This window comes from Herpailurus yagouaroundi, unplaced genomic scaffold (genome assembly GCF_014898765.1).
Source record: "Herpailurus yagouaroundi ecotype Mexico unplaced genomic scaffold, PumYag 67555, whole genome shotgun sequence".
NCBI lineage: Eukaryota > Metazoa > Chordata > Mammalia > Carnivora > Felidae > Herpailurus > Herpailurus yagouaroundi.
In genome coordinates this window covers 2,640,330-2,653,714 of record NW_024420361.1, presented here as the reverse complement: position 1 = coordinate 2,653,714, position 13,385 = coordinate 2,640,330, and the positions used below count along the sequence as shown (strand labels likewise).

Here is a 13,385-nt window from a genome sequence, read left to right as displayed (position 1 = left end):
GCCTGATTTTCTTTCCATTAGAGCTTAATCTTTGCAGCACTCTATGGTCAGTAGACATGATATATGTGGGAAGTTTGTGCTGGTCTTATCGGGAAGGGGCCCACTGCTCTGGCACTCAGGCACAGTTGCCTTGGTAAAGAAGCACTTGTGCAATGCAGGGGGTGGGGATTGGTGTAAGCAGCTCAGGCTTCCAGTGTTGATGCTGTTCTGCTCTCTGAAGTCAGTCTGTGCTGATGGGCAAGGGAGAAAAATGGGGCCAGTCTTCTCCCTAGTCACTAGAAAGGTGAGTTAATGCCTGACATTGTCTAGGAAGCCTTCACAAAAGAGCGAACAATCTCCCCTCATGTGTCCCAAGTATCCCTTAAATTCCTGCCTTCACCCTTTCTATGTCTGAGCCATCTCCTCACCTGGCAGCATGATACACCTGTGTTTTATTTCAGGTGTGCTGGTTGGGTTTCAAAACTTCAAAATTTCAGGACCTGGTTGTAGCAAGGGCCTATGATGGTCTTCTAGGGGTGGGTTTTACCCTGCTAAGGCTGGTTCCAGTTTGTCTCAAAAGGCCAGTCACACCAACGCACAGCAGGTTGGAGTTTAAAGTGTGGCAAAAAGCCTGAGTCCATGTTAGCTACCCCAGCAGGTGTCTTAACATCTATGCTTAAGGGGCTTGGAGCACAGTTGGTACCCACTGGCTCTTTTTCCCCTCAAAGGCAATACCACCTATCCCAGATTCCAAGAAGGGCAAACTGTCTCTCCTAATGTATCCCAGGGGATCCTTAGATCATGCCATGCTCTTGGGCCTCTTCCTTCACAGAAGCAATGCAGCATCTGCTAGGTTCAACACCAGTCATGGCACAGACTTCTGAAACTCCAGTATTTGAAGTCAATGGGTTTTAAAATCTCATGATAGGGGTGCCTGGGTAGCTCAGTCAGTTAAACATTCAACTCTTGATTTCAGCTACATCATGATCTCATGATTCATGAGATTGAGCCCAACATCAGGCTCTGTGTGACAGCATGGAGCCTGCTTGGGATTCTCTCTCTTCCTCTCTCTCTGCTCCTCTCCCACTCACACTTATTCTCTCTCCCTCTCTCTCTTTCTCAAAATAAATAAACTGAAAAAATTAAATATATAAAATCTCATGATTATCAACCCTTCTTTTCCCAGTCAATAGCTTTGGAGAAGTGTTTTCCCTGTGCTCTTCTCTTTCTGTCTCTCTCTTTCTCTCTCTCCCCACATCCCCTTTCTCCATGATCATGGTTCCTTCCCCTCTGCAGCACCCATCATCCTTTTCTCCCCCAAATCACACATCTCAGTGCCTCCTACCTTCCATGACGTGGCCCCCAACTCCCTCTAGTTTTGCAATTTGTTTTGTCAATCTTCAGATTGATTCCTTGGGTGTTCATAATGATTGATATTTATCTAGCTATGTTCAAGGGACGAGGCAAGCATAGGGTTCTCATACTACTCACTTATCTTAACCTTCCCTTTAGAGTATAAGATATGTTGATGTGATGCTAATAATTTTGATAGCATGTGTCATAATAAATAGAAGACAGTGGGCGTGTTGGTCAGTATATATAAATCTAGAAGAAAGTGGAACAACATAAACCACACCAATGGGGGCCTAGATATCCCAAAAGCAAAAGCCAATTAATTATTGGAATGGAGTCTTTGGAAATCCGGGAAAAGTCATTATATTGAATATAAAAGAGGCTCAAATAAAATAAAGTCCCAAAATACCCTATTAGGATGGTCAGTAAATAAGCAAAAAAAAAAAAAAAAAAAGAACAAATGTAGTCATGTCTACATTTCTTTCACCTATTTCTAGAAGTGCTCAGAGAATCTCATCATGTCTTAGTTGAATTTAGTTATACAAACTATACTGAATTAGGATCTTTCTGAAAGTATGAATGCAATATAAGACAGTAAAGAAACAATCTTAGAACTATAATACTAAGGAAGAATAAGGGTGAGATTGTATTCTTAGCCATCTAAGATATCATTACAATATAGAATTGGAGACATTATAGATATATTGCCAAAAATACCCTAAAATAAATGACATATTTGTTATTTTTATCTTTATTCATTTATAGATCCACCCAATCCATCTATTCTTCTTTGCTTTCTCTGTGGCATGGCTGTTAAGGAGAATTAGACATAGTCCATTACTTGGAGACACTCATAGAGCTGTTGTGAAGATAAAATAAAATAATGGATCCAAACATGCTTTGAAAAGTTAATGCTAGGCAACTACTAGGCATTTTTTATTGTAAACACCCAGTAGCTGTGATGATAATTTAATAAAATGGATAGTGTACGCAGATAGTTCATTTAAGTGAATTAGGCCTTGTGACCATCTTTTTTTTCTTAATTTTTAAGGTAATTCTGGGAAATATATGTGGAAAGAAAAGGTTTTAGTAAGATTTTTCTGTATAATTACAATAATATAGTTACATAGATCATACAGAACTTTTTGTTTCAAAGCAGTTTTATATCCTTATTTCATGATTTCATGTTGGGAAAATCAGAGACCATTATGGATGCAAAATATACTTACTAAATTCTAATTTTCACATATGTGAGGGGCAATTTATTTTAAGAATGGAGATTGTTTTTCTCTCTCAGGAGAGGTACCTCTTTAATATCCCTGTAAAATCTACCCCAGATTCCAATTTCAGCTGATCCTTATCCTGCCCCTGTGCTTTAGTGCAGACATACCTCTCTACCTACCTTTTTGATTGATGAACAAAAACAGTTTTTAGCAGTTCAACCACTATGTGATAGTATGATATTTAACCCTCATCTGTATGAATCTGTTTCCTCCATCTAAAAAGTAGCAATTCAGTGGATGATAACACCTTGGTAATGTCAACTCCTGAATGTGCACTGGGGAGCAAACCTTGGAGAGCCGAGCATGCGAGGGGAAAAAAAGATCATTTAAAAAGTTTCACTAAAAATGAACTACTTAAACCTCATCAAAATAAAAAGCTTCTGCACTGCTAAGGAAACAATCAGCAAAACTAAAAGGGAACCGAAAGAATGGGAGAAGATATTTACAAACAACATATCAAATAAAGGGTTAGTATCCAAAATCTATAAAGAGGTAATCAAACTCAACACCCCAAAAAACAAATAATCCAGTGAAGAAATGGGCAAAAGACATGAATAGACACTTCTCCAAAGAAGACATCCAGATGGCCATCTGAGACATGAAAAAATGCTCATCTTCACTCAGCATCAGGGAAATAGAAATCAAAACCACTATGAGATATCACATTACACCTGTCAAAATGTCTAACATTAACAATTCAGGCAACAACAGATGTTGGTGAGGATGTGAAGAAAGAGGATCTCTTTTGCGTTGTTGGTGGGAGTGAAAGCTGGTGCAGCCACTCTGGAAAACAGTATGGAGGATCCTGAAAAAATTAAAAATAGAACTACCCTACAACCTAGCAATTGCACTACTAAGCATTTATCCAAGGGATACAGGTGCGCTGTTTGAAGGAACATCTACACCCCCATGTTTATAGCAGCACTATCAACAATAGCGAAAGTATGGAAAGAACCCAAATGTCTATCAATGGATGAATGGATAAAGAAGATGTAGTATATATATATACAATGAAGTATTACTCAGCAATCAAAAGGAAAGAAATCTTGTCATTTGCAACTACATGGATGGAACTGGAGGGTATTATGTTAAGTGAAATTAGTCAGAGAAAGACAAATATCATATGGCTTCACTCATAAGAGGACTTTAAGAGACAAAACAGATGAACTTAAGGGAAGGAAAACCAAAATATAAACATAGGGAGAGGGACAAAGCATAAGACTCTTACATATAGAGAACAAACAGAGGGTTACTGGAGGGGTTGTGGGAGGGGGTTGGGCTAAATGGGTAAGGGGCATTAAGGAATCTACTCCTTAAATCATTGTTGCACTATATGCTAATTTGGATGTAAATATAAAAAAAATAAAATTAAGAAACAAAAAAAAGTTTCAGCTGAAATGGGCTGTTACTATAAGCACAAATTAGAATTTGTTTCTCTTATCTGTAACATGAAGGAGTAGGATATGGATAATGTATGATGACCAACTAACCAGAATATTTTCATTTACCCCTTATTGTGGTTTAGTTGTCTTTTCTGTGGAGTCAGTGCTATGTAGCCATTTGGTAAAGATACAATTGCTGGTGACAGAAATAAATGGGAATAGGGTATTTTCAAAAAGATATATTAAATATATTAATAGTAATGGACTCACAACCCAAATTCTTAATGCATATTCACTTGGATTGAATTGTTTCATTTTTAGGGATGTAACAATTGAATTTAATTTAGTACAGTGACAAAAAACTATGTCATCTATACTATATGAGTATAAAGTGGACTGGATAAAGCTGCCAATAAATATAATTATTTTATAGCACTACAATTCTCAGTGATCCTAATTTTATATATGTGATAGCTTCTAATTCAATCAGGATCAGCTATATTCCATTAGTTTGTCTGTTAAAATCCATGCATTGTACTAGAAAAAGAAGCATTAACTTAGTAAAATAAATTTCACTAGTTTTAGTTCAGTAACTTTGAAAACAAAAGTGTTATAGAGGAAGAGTCTTTGGATAATTTTGTTTCTTACATAATTCCTCAGAACTGTAAAGACTTATTGCAACCCTCTGCTCTTTTCTTTATGCTCTCAGTGAGAGCCCAAATTCATCATTGGTTCATTTTTACATGTGCATTCAGAAGGCATCATTTATTGCTGTTGTTTGAAAGTCACTTTACAGACTCTCAGAAGAGAAATCACCTGCCCCTACATAGACACAATCTCTCATTTGACAGTTTTGAAAGCCACAATTCAGTATAAATGTCCAAGTGTTCTACCAGGAAAGAAGGCTGTAAAGGCTCCACTGTAAACCTTGTTCTATCTTGAATTGATTTCTTACTGGTGTATATGGATGGTTGGTTTTGATCTATTACAGCTGACTGATCAAAAAAGCAGACTAGAATGATGTTCAGAATAAATCAAGAACCAACCCATTAAGATGTTTAACTTATTAAGGATAAATAACATCATTGTGAACAGAAATATTTTGGGTATCCAGTGTTTCTATTTTCTAGCTTAGGAATGACTTATTGCATGAATTACAAATCAGTTACTTTTCTGGATTTTGGTTTGTTATATTCGAAAAATGAGGAAAATACAAGATTCCTATCTCATAAAGAAATAACACTTTTGAGCTAGTTTTGAACACTCTGAGCAATGTGGACACATCATTTTCTCCTCTCTCATCAGTATTAATTAAAAGAAGTATGTTGTACATACTCATGTAGCACATCCTAATTCTAAATAATTTGCTTCTTAGTGCCAAATGGAATATCCAAAGTCTATTGTGTGTGTTTTTCCATTATTAACTTTTTAAAAATATTTAAAATGTAAAACAATGTGACACATGTGTAAATTACAAATAATAATAATATAAATGTCAGTGAACCCACCTTGCAACTCGAGAACTAAAACATTATCAACAATTTGCATTTTTTATGTGTCCATTCTTTTTCCTATATTTCTGCTTCCCTGCCAAAGGTAAGCGCTCCTCCAAATTTTGTGTTTAACTTCTTACTGTTTTTTTACACTGCTTATTTGAAATGAAATATTTATGTTTAGAAGCAACTTAGAAAATTACAGAATGCCCGAGCTTGAATGAACCTGTGAGAACATTCAGCTCCACTCCATCATTTTATGTAAAGGGAAATTGAGACCCATAGGAGGCAGAATGAAGATGTCTGGCTTTTGGGTGGGAATTTGATCATCAGTTGGAAGGTGGGAAATATACTAATTATCTATGAGTTTACTATCTATTCAGTAATAACTGCAATCATAACAATTGATACTAAAATACTCAACAATAGGTAGAAAACACGGAAGATGGCGGTGTAGGAGGACACTGGGCTAACTGCATCCTGCTGATCACTTAGACTCCACCCACATCGGACTAAATAACCCAGAAAACCACCAAAAGACTAACAGAACCAACTCTCTGGAGCCAAGCATAGACAAGAGGCTCACAGAAGAGGGTAGGAAGGGTGGAGAGGTGGTGCGCCCTACACGGACTGACAGGAGGGAGCCAGGGCAGTGGAGGGGCAGCCCACCTGACAAGGCAGAGCCCCCGAGTCTGGCATGCAAAAGCAGAGGGGCCCAACTGTGTGAGTTCTGACAGCCAGCGGGACTTAACATCTGGAATGTTAAAAGTGAACACCTCTGCCCTTGGAGAGTGGGGAGAGCAAGAGGACACTGGGAAGACAGAGCTCAGGTCAGCAGGGAACAAAGGCTCTTGCAAGCACCATTTCCTTCTCCCACCCCCAAGGAAAAATCCCAAAGGGAACCAGTTCTCATCACCCAACTTGCTTGCACCACGCAAACACCCAATGCTGTTCTTCTGTGCATCCATCCCTCTGATGGGTCTGCCTCCCTTCCGGTGCTGCAGGACCCCTACAGCAGGGGTCCACCAATGGCAAAGCCAGCTAAGCTTGCCCCTCCCACCCCTGTGCACCTTGCAGATCCACCCCAGCTAATACACCAGATCCCATCAAAGCAGCACCACAAGCCTGGCAGTATGCAACTAGCCCAGAAAGGGGCCACACCACTCTACAGTGAGTCCTGCCCCTGGGGGAGGGGAAGATAACGTACACACCAGTCTGACTGTGGCCCCAGCGGTGGGCTGGGTGCAGACATCGGGTCTGACTGTGGCCCTGCCCACCAAAACAAGTGACTCTGGACAACATGGAAAGTGTACTGCAGTTTAGAGCCACCCTAGGGACTACCCAAAATGATGAAACAGAAGAACTCTCCTCAAAAGAAACTCCAGGAAGTAGCGACAGCTAACAAATTGATCAAAAACGATTTAAGCAATACAACAGACAAAGAATTTAGAATAATAGTCATAAAATTAATCACTGGACTTGAAAAAAGCATAGAGGACAGCAGACAATCTGTTCCTACAGAGATCAAGGGACTAAGAAATAGTCATGAGGAGCAAAAAAATGCTATAAATGAGGTGCAAAATAAAATGGAGGTGGCCATAGCATGGATTAAAGAAGCAGAGGAGAGAATAGGTGAATTTGAATATAAAATTATGGAAAAAGAAGAAGCTGAAAAAAAGAGAGATAAAAAAATCCAGGAGTATGAGGGGAGAATTAGAGAACTAAGTTATGCAATCAAATGGAACAATATCCGTATAATAGGAATTCCAGAAGATGAAGAGACAGAGAAAGGGGCTGAAGGTGTACTTTAACAAATCAGAGCTGAGAACTTACCTGATCTAGGGGAAAAAAAATGCATTGAAATCCAAGAGGCACAGAAAACTCCCTTCAGACATAACTTGAACCAATCTTCTGCACAACATATCATAGTGAAACTGGCAAAATACAAGGATAAAGAAAAAATTCTGAAAACAGCTAGGGATAAACACGCTCTAACATATAAAGGGAGACATAAAACTAGTGGCAGACCTATCTACTGAAACTTGGCAGGCCAGAAAGGAATGGCAGGAAATCTTCAATGTGGCGAACAGGAAAAATATGCAGCCGAAAATCCTTTATCCATCAAGTCTGTCATTCAGAATAGAAGGAGAGATAAAGGTCTTCCCAAACAAAAACTGAAGGAATTCATTACCAGTAAACCAGCACTACAAGAGATCCTAAAGGGGATTCTGTGAGTTAAATGTTGCAAGGACCACAAAGTACCAGAGACATCACTACAAGCATGAAACATACAGACATCACACTGACTCTAAACTCATATCTTTCAATAATAACACTGAGTGTAAATGGACTAAATGCTCCAACCAAAAGACATAGGGTCTCAGAATGGATAAAAAAATCAAGACCCATCTATTTGATGTCTACAAGAGACTCATTTTAGACCTGAGGACACCTTCAGACTGAAAGTGAGGGGATGGAGAACTATCTATCATGCTACTGGAAGTCAAAAGAAAGCTAGAGTAGCCATACTTTATCAGACAAACTAGACTTTAGGTTAAACAAAGATTGTAACAAAATTGTAGAGATTAAACAAGAAATTAAACAAAATTGTAACAAGAGATGAAGAAGGGCATTATATAATAATTACAGGGTCTATCCATCAGGAAAAGCTAACAATTATAAATGTCTATGTGCCGAACACGGGAGCCCCCAAATATATAAAACAATTAATCACAAACATAAGCAACCTTATTGATAAGAATGTGGTAATTCCAGGGGATTTTAACACCCCACTTACACCAATGGATAGATCATCTAGACACACGGTCAATAAAGAAACAAGGGCCCTGAATGAGACATTGGATCAGATGGACTTGACAGATATATTTAGAACTCTGCATCCCAAAGCAACAGAATATACTTTCTTCTCGAGTGCACATGGAACATTCTCCAAGTTGGATCACATACTGGATCACAATAAACAACCCTTCATAAGTATAAAAAAATTGAGATCATACCATGCACACCCTCAGACCACAATGCTATGAAGCTTGAAATCAACCACAGGAAAAAGTCTAGAAAACCTCCAAAAGCATGGAGGTTAAAGAACACCCTACTAAAGAATGAATGGGTCAACCAGGAAATTAGAGAAGAAATTTAAAAAAATATATGGAAACAAATTAAAATGAAAATACAGTAATCCAAACGCTTTAGGACACAGCAAAGGCAGTTCTGAGAAGAAAATACATTGCAATCCAGGCCTGTCTCAAGAAACAAGAAAAATCCCAAATACAAAATCTAACAGCACACCTAGAGGAAATAGAAGAAGAACAGCAAAGACACCCTAAACCCAGCAGAAGAAGAGAAATAATAAAAATCAGAGCAGAAATAAACAATATAGAATAAAAAAAAAACTGTAGAGTATATCAATGAAACCAAGCATTGTTTTTTTTAAAACATAAATAAAATTGATAAACCTCTAGCCAGGCTTCTCAAAAAGAAAAGGGATATGACCCAAGTAGATAAAATCATGAATGAAAATGGAATTATTACAACCAATCCCTTAGAAATACAAGCAATTATCAAGGAATACTATGAAAAATTATATGCCAGCAAACTGGAAAACCTGGAAGAAATGGACAAATTCCTAAGCACCCACATACTTCCAAAACCCAAACAGGAAGAAATAGAAAACTTGAATAGACCCATAACAGCAAAGAAATTGATTCAGTTATCAAAAATCTCCAATGAATAAGAGTCCATGACCAGAAGGCTTCCCTGGGGAATTCTACCAGACACTTAAAGCAGAGATAATACCTATCCTTGTCAAGCTGTTCCAAAAAATATAAAGGGAAGGAAAACTTCCAGACTCATTCTATGAAGCCAGCATTACTTTGATTCTGGAACCAGAAAGAGATCCAGCGAAAAAAGAGAACTACAGGCCAATATCCATGATGGATATGGATGCACAAATTCTCAATAAGATACTCGCAAATCAAATTCAACAGCATATAAAAAGAATTATTCACCATGATAAAGTGGGATTCATTCCTGGGATGCAGGGATGGTTCAACATTCACAAATTGATGTGATACATCACATCAATAAAAGAAAAGATAAGACCATAGGATCCTGTCAATCAATGCAGAAAAAGCATTTGACCAAATTCAGCATCCTTTCCTAATAAAAACCCTCGAGAAAGTCGTGATAGAAGGAACATACTTAAACATCATCAAAGCCATTTATACAAACACCACAGCTAATATCATCCTCAATGGGGAAAAACTGAGAGCTTTCCCCCTGAGATCAGCTATAGGACAGGGATGTCCACTCTCACCGCTGTTGTTTAACATAGTGTTGGAAGTGCTAGCATCAATAATCAAACAACAAAAGGAAATCAAAGGCATCAAAATTGGCATAGATGAAGTCAAGCTTTTACTTTTTGCAGATGACATGATACTATACACGGAAAATCCGATAGACTCCACCAGAAGTCTGCTAGAACTGGTACATGAATTCAGCGAAGTTGCAGGATACAAAATCAATGTACAGAAATCAGTTGCATTCTTATACACTAATAATGAAGCAACAGAAAGACAAATAAAGAAACTGATCCCATTCACAAATTGCACCAAGAAGCATAAAATACCTAGGAATAAACCTAAGCAAAGATGTAAAAATCTGTATGCTGAAAACTATAGGAAGCTTATGAAGGAAATTGAAGAAGATACGTAGAAATGGAAAAACATTCCATGCTCAGGGATTGGAAGAATAAATATTGTTAAAATGTCAATACTACCCAAAGCTATCTACACATTCCATGAAATCCCAATCAAAATTGCACCAGCATTCTTCTCGAAGCTAGAACAAGCAATCCTGAAATTTGTATGGAACCACAAAAGAACCCGAATGGCCAAAGTAATATTGAAGAAGACCTAAGTGGGAGGCATCTCAATTCCAGACTTTAGCCTGTACAACAAAGCTGTAATCATCAAGACGGCATGGTATTGGCACAAAAATAGAGACATAGACCAATGGAATATAATAGAGACTCCAGAATTGGACCCACAAACGTATGGCCAACAAATCTTTGACAAAGCAGGGAAGAATATCCAATGGATAAAAGTCAGTCTCTTTAACAAATGGTGCTGGGAGAACTGGACAGCAACATGCAGAAGCTTGAAACTAGACCACTTTCTTACACCATTCACAAAAAAAAACTCAAAATGGATAAAAGACCTGAATTTGAGACAGGAAACCATCAAAATGCTAGAGGAGAAAACAGAAAAAAATCCTCTCTGACCTCAGCTGCAGCAATTTCTTACTTGACACGTCTCCAAAGGCAAGGGAATTAAAAGTAAAAATGAACTATTGGGACCTCATCAAGATAGAAAGCTTCTGCACTGCAAAGGAAACAGTCAACAACACTAAAAGGCAACTGACAGAATAGGAAAAGATATTTGCAAATGGCATATTGGACAAAGGGCTAGTATCCAAAATCTATAAAGAACTCACCAAACCCCACACCTCAAAAACAAATAATCCAGTGAAGAATGGGCAGACAACATGAATAGACACAAGACATCCAGATGGCCAATAAGCACATGAAAATATGATCATTGTCACTCCTCATCAGGGAAATACAACTCAAAACCACACTCAGATACCACTTCTAGCCAGTCATAGTGGCTAAAATGAACAAATTAGGGGACTATAGATGCTGGAGCAGATGTGGAGAAATGGGAATCCTCTTGCACTCTTGGTGGGAATGCCAACTGGTGCAGCTACTCTGGAAAACAGTGCGGAGGTTCCTCAAAAAATTAAAAATTGATCTACCCTCTGGCCCAGCAATAGCACTGCTAGGAATTTATCCAATGAATACAGGAGTACTGATGCATAGGGGAACTTGTACCCCAATGTTTATAGCAGCACTTTCAACAATAGCCAAATTATGGAAAGAGCCTATATTTCCATCAACTGATGACTGGAGAAAGAATTTGTGGTTTATATACACAATGGAATACTATGTGGCAATGAGAAAGAATGAAACAGGGCCTTTTGTAGCATCGTGGATGGAACTGGAGAGTGTGATGCTAAGTGAAATAAGCCATACAGAGAAAGACAGATACCATATGTTTTCACTCTTATGTGGATCCTGAGAAACTTAACAGAAGACCATGGGGGCGGGGATGGAAAAAAAAAGAGGTTAGAGAGGGAGGGAGCCAAAACATAAGAGACTCTTAAAAACTGAGAACAAACTGATGGTTGATGGGGGTGGGAGTGAGGGGAGGGTGGGTGATGGGTATTGAGGAGGGCGCTTGTTGGGATGAGCACTGTGTGTTGTATGGATACCAAGTTGATAATAAATTTAATTTAAAAATAATAAAGTACTCAACAATAAAACATAAAACTTCTGCACAGTGAAGGAAATAATCAGCAAAACTAAAAGGCAACTTATGGAATGTGAGAAGATATTTGCAAATGACATACCTGATAAAGGGTTTGTATCCAAAATCTATAAAGAACTTATCAAAGTAAATATCAAAAAACAAATAATCCAGTTAAAAAATGGGTAGAAGATATGAATAGAAAATTTTCCAAAGAAGACATCCAGATGGCTAACAAACACATGAAAAATGCTCAAGATCCCTCATCATCAGGGAAATACAAGTCAAAATCACGAGATACCCCCTCACACCTATCAGAATGACTGAAATTAACAACATAGGAAACAGTGGATGTTAACAAGGATACAGAAAAATGGAATCCTCTTACACCATTGGTGGGAATGGAAACTGGTGCAGCCACTCTACAAAGTAGTATGGAGGTTCCTCAAAAAGTTAAAAATAGAACCACCCTACAACCCAGCAATCACACTACTAGGTATTATCCCAAAGGATGCAACAATAGTGATTCGAAGGGGCACATGCACCGTGATGTTTTTGGAGCATTATGAACAATAACCAAGTTATGGAAAGACCCCAAATGTCCATTAACTGATGAATGGATAAAGAAGATGTGGTATATACACACAATGGAATATTAGTCAGCCATCAAAAAAAGAATGAAATCTTGCAATTGCCAATGATGTGGATGGAGCTAGAGTATATTATGCTAAGTGAAACCAGTCAGAGATTATGCTGAGTGAAATCAGTCAGAGAAAGCAAATACCATATGATTTCAGTAATATATGGAATTTAATAAACAAAACAGATGAACATAAAGGAAAGGGGAAGAAAAGGATAGGGAGGCAAACCATAAGAAACTCTTAACTATAGAGAACAAACTGAGAGTTGATGGAAGGTTACGGGGGTGAGAGTCTAAATGGGTGATGGTTTGTGATGATCACTGGTTGTTGTATGTAAGTGATGAATCACTAAATTCTACTCCTGAAATCAGTACTATGCTATATGTTAACTAACTAGAATTTAAATAAAATCTTAAATAAATAAATAAATAAATAAATAAATAAATACCATCTTGGAAGGAGAATCATTTTCTAAGATTATAAAATTAAAGAAAAATAATAATAAAACTAGGTGCTGTGGTTCTCAAATCAGCATTCTTTGTAATTTAAAAATATAAGAATTGGGACCTGGGTGGCTCAGTCGTTTAAGCAACCAACTTTAGCTCAGGTCATGATCTCATGTCTCATGAGTTCCAGCCACGCGTCAGGTTCTGTGCTGACAGCTCAGGTCCTGGAGCCTGCTTCAGGTTCTGTGTCTTTCTCTCTGTCCCTCTGCTGTTTGCACTCTGTTTCTCTCTCTCTCAAAAATAAACATTTAAAAAATTTTAAATATAAGAATTATGCAATAACATATTTACAGAAAAACTGCCTATAAATCAAAAGTGTATATATTGTGCCTTAGTCTCTGAATTCTATTATATATCTGGAG

The 13,385-nt window shown here is 37.8% G+C and overlaps 1 protein-coding gene and 1 non-coding gene across 2 annotated transcripts in view; both read left to right on the top strand.

The window, feature by feature from the left end:
• Nucleotides 1-13,385, top strand: part of LOC121025217 (dachshund homolog 2-like) — a 79,967-nt gene that overhangs the window by 40,827 nt on the left and 25,755 nt on the right. The window lies entirely within an intron of this gene.
• Nucleotides 2,848-2,923, top strand: LOC121025222 (small nucleolar RNA SNORD55/SNORD39). Its single transcript, XR_005787982.1, has one exon. It is a non-coding gene; the product is annotated as a small nucleolar RNA SNORD55/SNORD39 (small nucleolar RNA).